The sequence below is a fragment of the Callorhinus ursinus genome, unplaced genomic scaffold (assembly GCF_003265705.2).
Source record: "Callorhinus ursinus isolate GAN/ISIS: 27379988/994484 unplaced genomic scaffold, GSC_fseal_2.0 scaffold14, whole genome shotgun sequence".
Taxonomy (NCBI): domain Eukaryota; kingdom Metazoa; phylum Chordata; class Mammalia; order Carnivora; family Otariidae; genus Callorhinus; species Callorhinus ursinus.
The window spans coordinates 31,357,171-31,372,707 of record NW_027397076.1 but is presented as its reverse complement, the minus strand read 5'-3'; the positions used below and the strand labels follow the sequence as shown (position 1 = coordinate 31,372,707).

The 15,537-nt window shown below is 36.7% G+C and overlaps 1 pseudogene; it reads right to left on the bottom strand.

The window, feature by feature from the left end:
• Window positions 1–4,692: 4,692 nt before the first annotated feature.
• Window positions 4,693–6,111, bottom strand: LOC112832532 (hsc70-interacting protein-like; annotated as a pseudogene).
• Window positions 6,112–15,537: the final 9,426 nt, after the last annotated feature.

The following is a 15,537-nucleotide window of genomic DNA, read 5'->3' as shown; positions in this document are numbered from 1 at the left end:
AGGTGAAGGTGGTCTTTTGTGACTTCTTTCCTCTAACTTTTCAGTTGGATATTTCAGCATTAAAAACAAATGTAGTACGTTCTCACAATTCATTACTTCCTAATTATTTTACTACATTATGCTCTGTGGGTTATTTACTGCATTTTATCTGTATGTTTTAAATGTGCTACTGCATATCTTTCCCAAGCTCTGCATTAATTGACACTATGTTGGGAGCTTGAGTTTGGCCATGATAGGAGTACTTAAACCATGGAAATCAGCAAGCACTATAAATTAAGTCTTGATTATTTGCTTTGTTTATTTTCTAGACTTACGAAAGTGTTAGAGAAAATGTTAATAATATTATATTAAAAAGTATAGTAGCACATAGTAAATAGCACAAAAATGAGAAAATATTTTTACTATATTCAAAAATTACTTTCTGATTCAGCAAAGAAGTTTCACATTATTGACACAAGTGAAGTTCTAAGATACATCTTCATTGTTCCACTTTCAATTTACCAATTCAGGAGAATATCAACGAACATTAATGTAGCAACTATAATCGTTCATCGGTTGCTACCACAGATTAGCTATGGATACAAAGAGTTCAGCAAAAATCAACAAAAGTATTCTCTGAGAATGGGTTGACTCTAAATAATTTTTTGTAATGAGTATTGTATATCTTATTGTTATTTAAAATATATTATATATCATATATATTATAAATCCATTTGTATATGAATACTTATAAACCTATCCCTAAAATTCAAATTTAAATTCTCACTCTTTTTTCTTCTTCTTCTTCTTTTTTTTTTTTTAATTTATTTGACAGAGAGAGAGACAGCGAGAGAGGGAACACAAGCGGGGGTGGGGTGGAAGACAGAGAAGCAGGCTTCCCGCTGAGCAGGCAGCCTGATGCGGGGCTCCATCCCAGGACCCTGGGATCGTGACCTGAGCCGAAGGCGGATGCTTAACCGACTGAGCCACCCAGATGCCCCTAAATCCTCACTCCTTTTAAAAAATTAGATGCTCTTGATTTAAAGTGATTTTAAAGTTCATCTAGGATTTAACTATAATGACAAATTCTAATTATACTACTAATTCAAATATTAATTAATTATATGCCTTATAAAAGGCGAGAGGTATTAGCCCTATTTTATTGTTTCAGTTATTTAATGCTGAGGAACAAACCAACCTAAAACCTTAGTGGCATAAATGAGTTTATTATCCTCCAGACCTTTTAAGTCCGGAATTCAGACAGAGAACAAAAGGGATAATTTGTTTCTGATCTTCAATGGCTGAGGTCTCCGCTGGAAAGACTGAAAAACTGGGGATAGGAGTCATCTGTAGTGGTATTCACTTACATGTCTGGTGGCTGATGCTGTCTGTTGGCTGAGAGCTCATCTGATGTTGAAGACCAGAACAACAGCATGTGTCCTCTTCATGTGGTCTGGGCTTCATCACAGCATAGTGACTGGCTCCAAGATCAGGCACCTCAGGATGACCAGGCAGAAGTTACATCATCTTTAATGACCTCTTCTTGGTTACTTTCACTGTAAGCACATGTCCGAAGCACAGACTTAAAGGGAGATAACATCAGCCCCAATCCTCATGGAGAGACTATCAACATCCTACTGGATAAAGAGTGTATGAGAAGGGGGATCAAGTTGCAACTATTTTGGAGAATACACTCTGCCTGATTTACTGACAAAGAGAGGGGAAGCAAGCAGAGCACTTTCAAGTAGTTTTTTAAAGTAAATATATGCAGATAAAATGAACATTAACTGGATTGTACTTTTCTTAAGACTCTTGTTTCTAATCTGAGTTGAAACCACGGTGAATTTTAGAGATCCATGCAAAACAAAACAAATGAATCTATGGTAAACAAGAACCAATGCTGGTTAGTGGTGAAGGACGAGGACTCTTTGACACCTGATTGCTGAGATCCAGTCCTGGCGCCAGCATTCACCAGCTGTTGGACCTCAGGCACGTTATCCTCCCTATGCCTCAGTTTCCTCTTCTGAGGGCTTATGATAATGTCTGATAATTCATGGGCATTCGATAAGTTCATTTTGTGTGGAATAGTGCCAGAAATGTCATGAGCACTATAATCTAGAAAATTAAAAACCTTACATGAATGCCTGTAAATCCAGTCAGCAAAAACCTGAGAAATGCTAGTGTTTATAATCTATGCACTAACTGTTTATTTTCTCTGTTCCAATCACTTTCCAGTAGTGCAAACGGGGCATCCTAACATAGCAAAGCCATCATCAATAGCAAATTCTACAGAGATCTCCCCAAAGTAGATATATTGTAACTAATGAGTTAGCTAAAACACTTCCCGGGATAGAAATAGTTAAACAGCACAGTTATGTCTAGCCTGATTCTCCGATAAAGTTCATAAGTATGCATGTGGAAGTAAGAGGGAGATCATCTATTTATTCTCCTCTAAGGTAGTGACAAGAATTCCTCTACTGGTGAATTTGCAATTAAAATATTCTCTATCCCAGGCACAAATATTCAGCTTTATCTGCTGTCTGCACTCTGTCCATTACATAAACCTTGCAGAAATAAATGACATCCCTTTGTGCCATCATTCCTACCACATAAATTGTCATTTTAAATGGCAAGAGATTAAGAAACCTCTGAATAGTGAGTTTGCTGATATTTCCAGGGTAAATAAATTGCAGTGAGAAAAATTAATTCCTTTACCAAAGGAATGTTATCAGTAATCTTGCCTAAATTGAGAGCAATGCCATCCATGGAACTACACACAAACATTACATAATATGTTTAGGATTCAAAATCCTACCAACTAATATTTGGCATAAGCATTTATTGTCAAAGGAGAAAGGAAGGGATTCATCTCAGTGATACATAAAAATGAAACTAAGGCAGAGCCGTAGGAGGGAGAATTTTTTTTTTTAAATGCTGATCCGTATGGACTCAGACATGCAAAGGCAAGCAAGAATAGATTTTAACAAAAATATATGCTCTCAAAAAATACTCATTTATTTAAGAAATAAATACATATGAGGGATTTATGATGAGCCAGGCATTCACAAGACACTGAATATAATGGCAAACTAAAACTTATATGGTCTCTACCTTCATGGAGCACACAGTGCAGTGAGAAATGCATTTAATAATCAAACAACTACATGAATCATCACAGAACTGCAGATCTGGTTAAGAATTACAAAGTCGATTTAATAGGAGGATTTGCTCTAGTGAGGGATGTTAGGAAACTAAAATTTACTTGGGAAATGGGTTGTAGGAGGCTGGGTTGCTCCACCAGAGCGAAGGCATGCTTAAAAGCCCCAGGAGTAGAGGGAGTTGGGTGTGTAGAGGACCTGGGATTGCCAGGGGGCAGTGAGTTACCAGAGGGGAAAAGTGTAGGCTGACTGAGGCTGACAGGCAAGAAAGTGGCAGACTGTGCTATTATGCAATTTAAATAATTTCCTTGATGTCACTAAATTTATTTCTTTGATGATGATGAACTCTGCAGTGCCTTTGGAAGAGTATTCCCCTAGAAATTGAAGTTCATGTTAAGGATTCTTTTTTTTTTTTTCTCTTGCTTCTCCTTAAAACATTTGAAAGTCTTTAAAGTGCTTGAAGCAAAACAGATTAATATCCAGGCTTGGATTTTGAAAATTCTCCCTGCCCTTTAGCTAGCAGGGAACAAGAGTAGATGTGAGGAAACCAGCAATGAGATCATTATAATACATGGAGAAGTAAATTAAACTAGCTTTTGGATAGTTGAGATAGACATACACCCAGAATTATATTATCTTTCCCTAAGACTTTTTCCTAATGGCGCTGTTACTCACCTGGGTACCAAACAAGGCCAAAGTCATTATAAACTCTGCTCTTGTCCTTCACTTTCAATATCCAGTGGCCTCTTAAAGAGCTCTCAAATCATCTGTGTTCATGCCTTCATCAGTTAATGACCTGACTTGCTGTGAGTTTCCTCTAATTTTGCATCTTCATACAAGAATGAAGCTTGGGGAGGGAGGTGGAGTTTGCAAGACAATTGGACAATTCCTCAAATGACTTTGTATGATCGCAGCTTTGTACGGTGGAACTATGTATGACACAACTTCTTACTAATAGTTCCAGATTTGGGCTGAAGTAATCAACCCAAAATAGTATTACTACAACCAAACAAGAAAAATTACTAATGAAGAGATGAAAAGCCAATGATGTTCTGAGTTAAGAGTGGGCAGACATGCGGCAGTTTGGAGCTTTGATTGGAAAGTAAGTTTATGAGTCGGAGCTCTTTTGAGTCCAAGAAATTGAAACGCAACTCAGTCTGGCTTATTTACCAAACGGAATTTTCATGTACTAGAAAGTCTATAACCAGATGGACTTCAGACATGACTCTATTGAGGTTGTAAAATTATGTCTTTAAGAAATGACGTCTTCCCATCTGTTTTTTTTGGGGGGGGCTAACACACACTTTTAATATGTTTTTAAATATTTTTAAGGTTTAAAAAGTGTTTAAAGTTTGCAATTCCTAGTAGGAGAACATTATCTGAATGAATACCCTAATGGCAAACCACTATAGAATGTTTCAGTTGCATGTGGGGCAGAGGGGTAGGGATTCTCTTCACAGTACCCCATCTTTCTTCATGAGAAGGTCAGAGGTACACTGGTTTGTATTATTGCGACATACATTAGGTGATCATTGCTTTTCCTTCAGCAAGGGCTTTATTTGTCAGAAGAGCATTCTGCTTGACCTCCAAATTTGGCTGACAATTTACTGATGAGATTCATAACCTTTGGATTGCTCTGATATTTTGACATATTCGCTAGGTTCTGGGCCACATCCTGGAAGGCCACCATAACTCCTGGATCCTGCATGGCTGCGAGAACCTCTGGATCACTAAGAATTTCATTGAGCCCAGGCATTCCCGCCATTCCAGGCATTCCCCCTGCCATTCCAGGCATTCCTCCAGGAAAATTACCAGGCATTCCCCCAGGAAAGCCACCTAGGAAAGAGCCACACTGAGCTCCTGATTGCCTTCTGGCTTCTTCCTCTCTGGGCTCTCTCATGTTCTTCCCGAGCCTTCTTAACCCTTTCTATTCTTTCTTTGATCTCTCACTCTTCACGTTTTCGCTCATACTTTCTCCAATGTTCAGCAATTTTCTGGGCCCTCGGTTGAACTTCTTTCAGCATTGCACTAGCATCTTCATCGTAATCCAGTTTACAAGCAAGGACAAGATCGTGTGCTGCTTCTTCCCAATGGCCCAGAAGTCTGTTTGCTTTCCCTCGCCACTTATAAAGCTGAGCTGAATCAGGATTTATTCCAATAGCTCTGTCACAGTCTCTAATGGCAGCATTTGGCTTCTGTAATTTGATGAAGACACTGGCTCTCTTGGCATACAGGATGGCCAAGCGAGGATTCAGTTTGATGGCATCTGTGAACAAGTCAATGGCTTTCTGTAGTTCACCATCATTTAGGGCATCAATGGCAGCCACTTTTTTATCATTTGCCTGATCCATCATTTCCTCGGTTATCTCTACATTTTCTTTTTTTTTTTTAAAGATTTTATTTATTTATTTATTTGAGAGAGAGAGAATGAAAGAGATAGCATGAGAGGGAAGAGGGTCAGAGGGAGAAGCAGACTCCCCGCCGAGCAGGGAGCCCGATGTGGGACTCGATCCCGGGACTCCAGGATCATGACCTGAGCCGAAGGCAGTCGCTTAACCAACTGAGCCACCCAGGCGCCCCTATCTCTACATTTTCATCTCCCGTTTCTTGAGGGGCATCAGTATCTGGTTCAATCACACCTTCGTTGTCAATTTCTGGATCACTTTCCTCACTTAATGTTTCGTCTGTCTTTATGTTTTCCTCCGCCTTCTTACTATCTGTTTTTTTCTTCCTTGATATTGTCTTCTGAGTTAGGTTTATGAGGGGCAGGTGGTATTTTAACCCCCATGCTCTCCACCCACTCCCGCAGGAAGCGCATTTCCTCCGTGTGCAGAATGCTCGGATCTTGCTTACACATTTTCACGAAGGCCCGAAGCTCACTCACTTTGTGGGGATCCATGGTCCAGAGGCTGTGGCAGGCAGCAGGTGCGGCTGAGGTTGTGGCCCGATTCCAGGTGCAGGTACTAGCTCAGCGTGATCGTGTGAAAGCAGCTCCCCATCTGTTTTCTTCTATATTGGCTTGAATCTGAGAAGGCCCTCCCCCACAAAGTATCAGAGATAGTCAAAATCAAATAGACTTGCATTTTATGATTTGTTAAACTCCGAGAAAAAGAGTGTATTTCTTTTCTGATGGTGCCTTGCAAAATTCCTGAGGCTAATTATTCTTGGCTTGGAATAAATCCCACGTACATCCTGGAATCAGTTACTGAGAATCTAATTGACCAGACCTGCAAGCCCAACCATTAATACATGAATTTAGAATGAAGGAGTAGTGGGTACACAGAGAAAAGAATTGAGTTGTTTTTATGAACAAAAGGGAATATAGAAAGGCAAAACTAACTTGAGTCCACTACAAAGAAAAAAAAAGCATAAATAAATCCACTGATGGCAGAGCAGTAACGGTTTTGCTCCCCTCATTTGTAAGTAGAAAGGTAACTGAATCATTTTGAGTTAGGTCATGGAAATGAAATGGACAGTTAACTAATATCCCTCTCTCTAAGTTTCTCTACCTAAGAAATCCTCTCTTCATGCAGAGCTGTATTATAAAACAAAGATTGATCGTATCAGTCCTATTTTTAACATACACAATGAAGTCCTCTTGTGACAGAGTCTCAACATTACCTTAGCCCAAACTCTTGTATAGAAAGTGCACTTAGGTTTCAAATAAATGTGTTTTTTTTTCCCTACTTGGCTAATCAACCTAAAGATCCATTTCAGTAGTCACTATTAATTTCCAACCCAATGTAGTTATGTCAAACCTAAGACTTGTGGGGATTTAATGGGAAAAATATTAGGAAACCTATTAAACATTACTAAGTCAAGTGACTAAGTAGAGAATCTCTCATCATAATAGCTTTCTTTAAACTCTGATGCTCCTTTTCCTTGGGATATAGCTTTAGGTCTAACAGAGTAACTCTAAGCCAAAAGAACACATGAGAACCCTCTGATCTAGTTCATCGAGGCCTTCACAAACACCCAAACACTGTTCACTTCCTCACCAAATAACAAGATAGGCCCAAAGAAATATTTAATTTGATTGGGCTTTCCTCTGTCAAGAATGAGCAATAATAACTTCTGTTCTGCCAGTCATTGTACCTTCCTTCATCCTTATTAGTAACTAATGACCTTCTTTTGTCATTACTATTAACAATTGCATCTTTTTAAAGAAACTTTCTATAACCTCATTTATACAAGAAGAATTAGGAGTGACCTAACTGCACAGAGCTCCTAGTTAGACTTCTATAAAAGAACATTTTTTTCTGGGTTTTAATTGCGTTTTAATCAACCTGCATGTTCTTTCAGATCAAGGGCCCATTTTTTTTTTATTCCCAGAACCTTGTAAGATATATACTCAATGCATCTTTTGGATGGATAAATGAATGGATGATAGACAGATTGATGATAGGGTGGATGCTGTTATTGCCCTTTTTGCCTTCCTTTACAAGATACGCCACAGTGCTTCCATTTCACACTGTTGAAAGTGTTGGCCCAGATAACATTTCATAGCTACCCCTTTCCTTGAGAATTGTTGAGATTTGTTTCTATGCCCTTCACATCTCAGACTTTGGCCAATGATTGACTGGTGTGGAATAATTGCCTCAGTGTAAGATTAATTCTATGGTGCAGTTTGTGCTACAGAACATCCCTCATGGATCAAACTGAAGCGAGTTTCCAGGACAGCTACAACCATGCTTAGATTTCTCCCTTCTTTGACCTGATTCCCTACTTACCTTTTCCTGAGAGCACCCTCACAAGAAATTATTTGTACAAGAATTCCTCATGTTTGATTCTACTTCTAGAGAAACTGTCCTAAGATAGATGAATAGATCAATGAAGAAGAGAAAGAACCAATCTCAGCATACATGTGCAACACTACACTTAAATATATATATATGAACCTCTTATACCCTTTTTAGTATCACAGCATTGATCTGTAAATTCCCATATAACCAATGAAATTATTGTTCAACAGACCCCTCTAGCCCAAAGAAAGTATTTGTGTTACAAAGTGAAAGGTAGATGCAATAATATGTAGTAAATATAAACGTCAAGAGAGGAGAGTCCTAAAAAATTATTTCATGTATCTGGGTAATCTTTCTTTCTCCTGTAATAGAAGGTAATTCTCATTATCTGTTGGATAAATTTCAATAACCTTTAGTACTGCAGGCTATGAGGGCTAAGAAATACTGAACCACAGAAGAAAGCCCAAGACTTCCATTGGCAGAAACAAAATTCCAGTGGGAAATGTCACATAGTGTACTGTAGGTCAGGTTTTTTCCAAGACAAACTGATGAGATGCAGATCTGAATGCAGGAATTTTGGAGGATGTGCTCTCAGGAACACTGCCTGGAAAGGAGAGAAGAAACAGAATTGAGCAGATGGAGAAATTGAACTGCTGATACCACTGAGACAGAAGTCTCAGGCAATCCCATGGGTACTCTGAAATAGGAATGGTTCTCAGCGGAAATGTAATGAATAGAGAGAAGGGGTGGCAACTTCGTACCCCAGCATGGACCAATCATTGTATGTGGGCTACTCTTAGAGAAGAGATATGACCTTGGCTGAGGCTGTTCCCAATTGCAGGAAGGGATTCAGCTAAAAGCCTTTGGATGCCTACATTCTAGCGGCAGGAAGATCTGGGCAGCATCCAACAATTTCCACTACATCTGAGTGTGTGTGTGTGTGTGTGTGTGTGTGTGTGTGTGTGTGTGTGTGTGTAGCATCTGTGTATTCCAATGTCCTAGCTTTCCCTGTTAAAAAGACAGGTATATCTTTTTCTGTATACCTCCTTCTGCAACACACATAGACACAATCAAAACCTTTTCAAGGGACTAAAATCCAAGCAGCCTTTGTACAATAATGGTGTTGTTATTCTCATAGCTTTATCCCATAGGGACATTTACAATCTCCCTTAGTAAAATTCTAACTATAACTGGAGCAGCAGAGAAGCATGTTTTCTACCAGATTGGTGTAATCCTTTCTCATCAGAAGCTATTAAGATTTGCCTAACTCAGTCTTGCATTTTAAACCTTGTTTGACTTTCAGCTAGAAATATCAAACCATTTCAAAAGCAGTTTCCATAAAGAATCAAAATAATGTCTGGTTGTCAAGCTAATGGGTTCATGCAAAATCCCAGTTTTATACAGGGTGAAAAATAAATAAACTAAATTCCTCTTATTAAGGTTTTTGTGCAGAATGAACATATTAAAATTATATAAAAACTTTTCCCACTGACTAGAGATTGAAAATCCCCAGGAAATGAATAATTTGATTTGTAAAATTTTAACAAAAATATCCTAAATGTTCACAACCTAGCACTAGCTATAATTGAATTTAGTGGGTTTTTTTTTAAGATTTTATTTGACAGAGAGATAGAGAGAGGGAGCACACACAGACAGAGGAAGAGGGAGAAGCAGGCTCTCCGCTGAGCAGGGAGCCCAATGTGGGGCTCCATCCCAGGACCCTGGGATCATGACCTGAGCCAAAGGCAGACGCTTAACCGATTGAGCCACCCAGGCGCCCCTGAATTTAGTTATTTTTACCTGCAATATGTGTCTCTAAAATTTAAATAATTTATCAAAACTAAGTAACATTTGTGTCATCCACCATATAATCTCACTAGAAAATTATTTTCATATATTACTGCTAATTTTGCCCATTCTCTTCTCACAGAACTTCTGGTGCATGAAACTGAATTTTCTCTGAAGGCCACATTCTCTGCGGACAAATTATATGTTTATGGCATTTATTGTGGTGATGGTTTCAAAGATGTAAATTTACCTCCCAAATCATTAAATTGTATACATTAAATATGTATATATTTTGTGTGTCTATCATTCCTCAGTAAAATGTTTTTTTAAAGGAACGATTTAAGTTCCTTACAAACAGAGACTCTCTCTTTTTGCCACTGCATCCCTAGCAGTCTCCCCAGTAACCCTTACCAGGCAGAACAATTGTTTTGTTTTGTTTTGTTTTGTTTTGTTTTGTTCTGTTCTGTTTTTTAAGTAGGCTCCGCACCCAGCGTGGAGCCCAACTCAGGGCTTGAAACTCACAACCCCGTGATCAAGACCTGAGCTGCGATCAAGAGTCGGATGCTTAACCAACTGAGCCACCCAGGTGCCCCCAAAATAGTTTTTATCTGAAGTTGCGAGGCCACGGGATAAGAGTTTAAACACATTAAAAGAAAGAAAACTATCTGAATGACACATAAAGCATGAAGCAAGATTATTGGAACACATTGATAAATATATTTACTATAATAAATATTCTCAAATCCACAAGAGAGGATATTCACAAACCAAAACAGGAGCAAGAAGTCATTCAAATATCCAAGTAAAATATGAGTTATATACATTATAATGACTGAAAAAAGAACAAAAGATATACAATGGAAGAAAAATTAGCAAGCAAGATGATCAGCGTGAATTACTTTCGAAGAAGGCAAATGAAAAGGAGGGGGATGGGTTAGCCTGGTGATGGGTATTAAAGAGGGCACATTCTGCATGGAGCACTGGGTGTTATGCACAAACAATGAATCATGGAACACCACATCAAAAACTAATGATGTAATATATGGTGATTAACATAACAATAAAAATTTTTAAAAAAGATATATGATATAAAAATAAGGCATAAGAGATATATAGAAGTTATATACAGATAATGAGTTACTGAAGAAAAGAAAATAAATAAAACAGACACAGGTATATTCTTAAATACATACACATAGGAGGAGATATTTGAGAAAATAACAATGAATTTCAGATAATTAAAGCAATATTAAATGCCTCAGGTTGAAATGACTCATAGAGTGTAATGCATTTTACATAAAGAAAAACTAATATACCCTTATAACTTTAAAATGAAATAAAAGCTTCCAGAAAAGCTCTTACAGAGTAGTAAGACTCAGACTGGCATCAGAATTCTCAATAGCAATACCGCATATAAAAAAAATTGAGTAATAATTTTAAAGTGGTTGATGGAAAATAACTTTGAACCCAGAATTATATATCCAGCTGCATTTAATTTAAGTGATAGGTGTATAAGAGCCCAGAAAATTATCCACTCAAAGACCCACTTTGAGAACAACACTCTTGGAGGAATAAAATAAATAAACCCAGGAAAATGCTGTAGAAAATAAGAAGAGTAAAAATGATTTAGTAATTTTATAAAGCATATCACTGTTTAAAGAGTCAAGTAACTAAACACATATATGCACACACACACACACAAAATATGTTCAGAGAAATACAGAAATAAACTTCTAGACAGAAGAAACAAGGTGAGAGATGGGGAAAATGGAAGAACTGTAAAATCATGCTAAACTGATGGTGTTCTTCTGGGAAACATAGGGAGGTGGCAGGATATGATATAAGTAGATGACAGATATGAAGTGCCTTTTATGCCATGCTAAACAATATTGCTTTTTACCAGAAGCCATGGAAAGATTTAAGTAGAAAAGTTATTATGATGGTGTAGACATGGTAGTTCTTTCAGTAATCATGATGGGATTAGTTTTAGTGTAAGAGGCTATAGTGAGATTAGAGTTAAACTCATTTGTTGCATTATATTACATTATATCATATTGTATCATATCATATTATTTTTACTTTATAATATTATTATTTTTATATGTTATACTAGCTTTGTTGGTTGACATGGCCAAAATTAGAGCAAGGGCAGTGAAAAAAATGAGTAGGTAGAGACTGGAAGACAGTTGGTTTAATAAGTGGATGTATGCTAAACAAAGTCAGGTCGACATGAGAGAAGGTGTGGGGGCAAATATATTGAGTTCTTATTTTGTACTTTGTGCTTACAATACCTGTGGGACATTCATATTGACTGTTCAGTAAACAATCAGATAAGGCATATGAGAGTGGTGCAGATGTTAATTGAGGGTTTGAAAACATTAAGGCACAGTGGATAGTTACTACTGAGATTGGTCAGTACAGAATGTGAAGCAGGAGGAGAAGAGGGCTACCGAGGGAGGCCTAGGGAATGTGTGCCTTCAGGAGGGAGGCGGAGGTGAGGAGCTGGAGGATGGAACCGTGTGTATCACAACATCTACCCCCACTGAAAAGCAAACTCTATGAGCCAGGAACTTTATCACTTTTACTCCCTAGGACCTGGAACAATGCCTGGTACAATAACTTTTCAATATATCCATATGTTGTCTAAGGAAAAATAAATAAAGTCATATCTGGATCAATAAGAAATTTTCAGAAATATAGATTTTATTCTAATAGATCGTGATAGGTGCTTTTTTTGCCTTTTTCCATTTCAAACCTCAGTAATACACACCTTTATAATACAGATACATAAGAGATGCATCTTTAATTTTCTCCTTTTCCTTTGACATTAGACAAGTCATTATGAAAACCAAGGGACTATATTAGGGATATTGAATGTTGGGAAGTGGATTGCTTTTGGAGGACATTCTCAGTTTGGAAGCAAAAAGCAAAAGGTGAACCAAAGCCTGCTACCCCACACCAGAGCTCATTCTAATTTAATTTTGGTTAAAGCTTCTTTTACATTAAACTAAGTTATTTGGCTAGCTTTATAATTCTCCCTCCCTGTGCAAATAAGAATATGGCATTTTCCTAAAGGGGTGCAAACCACAATTAAAACAAATCCTCTCTCATATTGACCTGGGACAAATATGTGGAAAGGACATTCTAACGAATATACAATAAATCTTTAGCCTATATAGAAACAGAAAATGTAAATAAGGTTAGATATGCCAAGCAAACTATAAGTAGTCCTTTCTGAGATATTTTATAATATTTTTTAATCTGCTAATGTTATTAGGAATTTTATACATAATAAAACTAATTGATATCAGGGCATCAATTTAACTCAGTGGGATGAGAATCTTGGATATTTTTTTACTAGGACTTCAAATACATGTAAGAGATAACTGGCCCCAGGTAAAAAAAGAAATGAATATTTAAGATAGCATAGAAGTGGGCAATGTTTTTTTTCTTTTAAGTGTATTAAACCAGTATTTCAAGGCTACTATATTGTCTGTATAACTAATGCAATACTTAATATTAATAAATGACTTAACAATGTACTCATTAAAAAATGCAGAGCTGTTCTAAAAAGTTAATCTTTATCAATATGTTGTAAATTGTTACATGGATTATAACTGGGGGGGAAAGGCACAGTTTACACTGACATATATGCATTGAGGTGCTCAGCATTCCTTCAAGACACAACCAGAAATGGTATAAATCTACAAAAGAGGTGGAAGGATAACTTCCAATGAAGCTAATTGCATATATTAGTAAGACAGAAGCATTTAATCTAAATATTCAGGCAGAATTTATCTCCTCCCCTGGCGTGCACTCTCATATACTTCATACAGTATATTTTCATCTGTGTGAAAGACTGGGAGAAAAAAATTAGTACTGAAAATATGATTGTAATACTTTACTGTCCCTTCAGAGGACCTGTGAGAAAGCATGGAGCAAAGGATAATAATTATGCATTTAAAATGATGAAATACTAATCTGCAAACTTCACGTGATGAAATGGTGAAATAAATTGCTGTTACTTTAATCCAGACACATTTAGATTAACAGGATGTCTATAAGACAGTTTGATAAATGCCTTGTTCTTATACAGTACAGTACTGCCCAGAATTCAGGAGCCTTTGCCTCTGGTCCCCTGTTTATTGGCTGGTATCTGCACATGTATTAGAACCATGCTATGAAGTTAACAAAATCTCATTCAGACACCCAGAAAAATGTGGTTGGTTAATTCAGAGATTTAAAATTCTGCAACAGTGGTATAGTAAAAGCAATGACCGTGCTGTAGATGATAGTGATAATTTTAAAATGGAAAATAGTTTCCCTCTAGCTAAAAGATGTGTCCTCCGCATCAGAGGCAGTAATAATTTAAATAGGATAATTGAAACATTAAATCAGCTTTTCATTAAGTTTTATTTATTTTTTCTAAGTGAAAATATTATAACAAATTTAGGTATATCATATTTTAGGTAACATTTTTTGCTGTAGACATTTTACCATTTAATAAGAATGAAAGATTTATATGAACTTTAATAATATTTTCTTAAAATTTCCTTTGCAAGTTGACAAAAAATCTGCATATCCACAAAATTATTCTAAGACTAATAAACACCTTCAGTTTTTGTGCATTGTGGACAAATAATTAATAAATAATCTTAAATTATCAGAGGCTACCTGTGATAAAGTAAGGAACAAAATTCTCCTTGGTTCAGATGCCTAGTATATAGACCTATTCCACAACCACTTCATATCAATCAATAAATAGAGATTAAATCTTACTCTATTTTATTTTCTGTATCTATAAAACAGAGATCCCAGTACATTGCATATAATGATTAACTCCATTACTTTATTTATTGTGTTTATTAGTTTCCACCAAAGTGAAATAAAACATTGTTTTAAACAAAGAGCTCTATATTTATTGTCTAACTGAAAAGCATAATAATTGTCTTCAAAGAAAAAGGGAAAGAATACTCCTTATAAGGAATAAGAAGCTACTTTAAGTTCTCTTTTTTCCTTAAATGGAACAAGACATGTTTCTTATCCCTACTTCTCACATTCCCTGCAATGAGAAATACAAATGTTCTCTTCTGTTTTCCAATAGCACTATATCCTAAGGAATAAGATGCAACTTATAAGTAAAATGTCCCTTGCCTAACTTCTGAAGAACAATCTGCCTGAGATTTTTAGAAATCCTCTCAAAAATTAGCTAAATAGCATATCAGAACTAATAATCCAATAGGATTTGAGCATCGTCTGTCACCTGGATATGTTAGCAGATGAAGGGGTCATACTGGTAGTCTTGGATCTTTTCTATTAATGGTTGTCATTGAAGCTCACTAAAATTGTCAATTTTGTAATTAATAATAGATAATTTATCAATAATTATTTCAGAACATTAATTTCTCTAAAGTAATATAAGAAAACTGAGACAATTACTTCAAAAAAGAAGACAGATAGTCAATTTTCCAAATGTTCTTGATGCTAAAGGACTGATTTTCATTTGCATTAATTCTTTTTGCCAGTATTTTATCCTTTACCTCTCTTCTACATTTCAGCTTCTGTGGGACAAACTGAGCTGAGCAGAAACAATTAGCAGACACATGACCTCTGCATATCATGTTATTTTATGAGTGTACTTGTTCCTTGGGCAAGGAAATGCACTCTGAACAAGACCAAAAAGTAAGGCTTGGAGGCATTTTCAGAATTGTGTATCTTCTGCTCTTACTGCCCACACATCTGTGGATTTTCCTTCACTTTAATACTCTGCCCTCTCTTGTTTCTATCCCCACCTGTGTCTCTCTGACTTTGTCTCTGTCTGCTGTCCTCAATCTCCTAGGCTCCAGTCAGGCATCCTTCTTATTAAACTG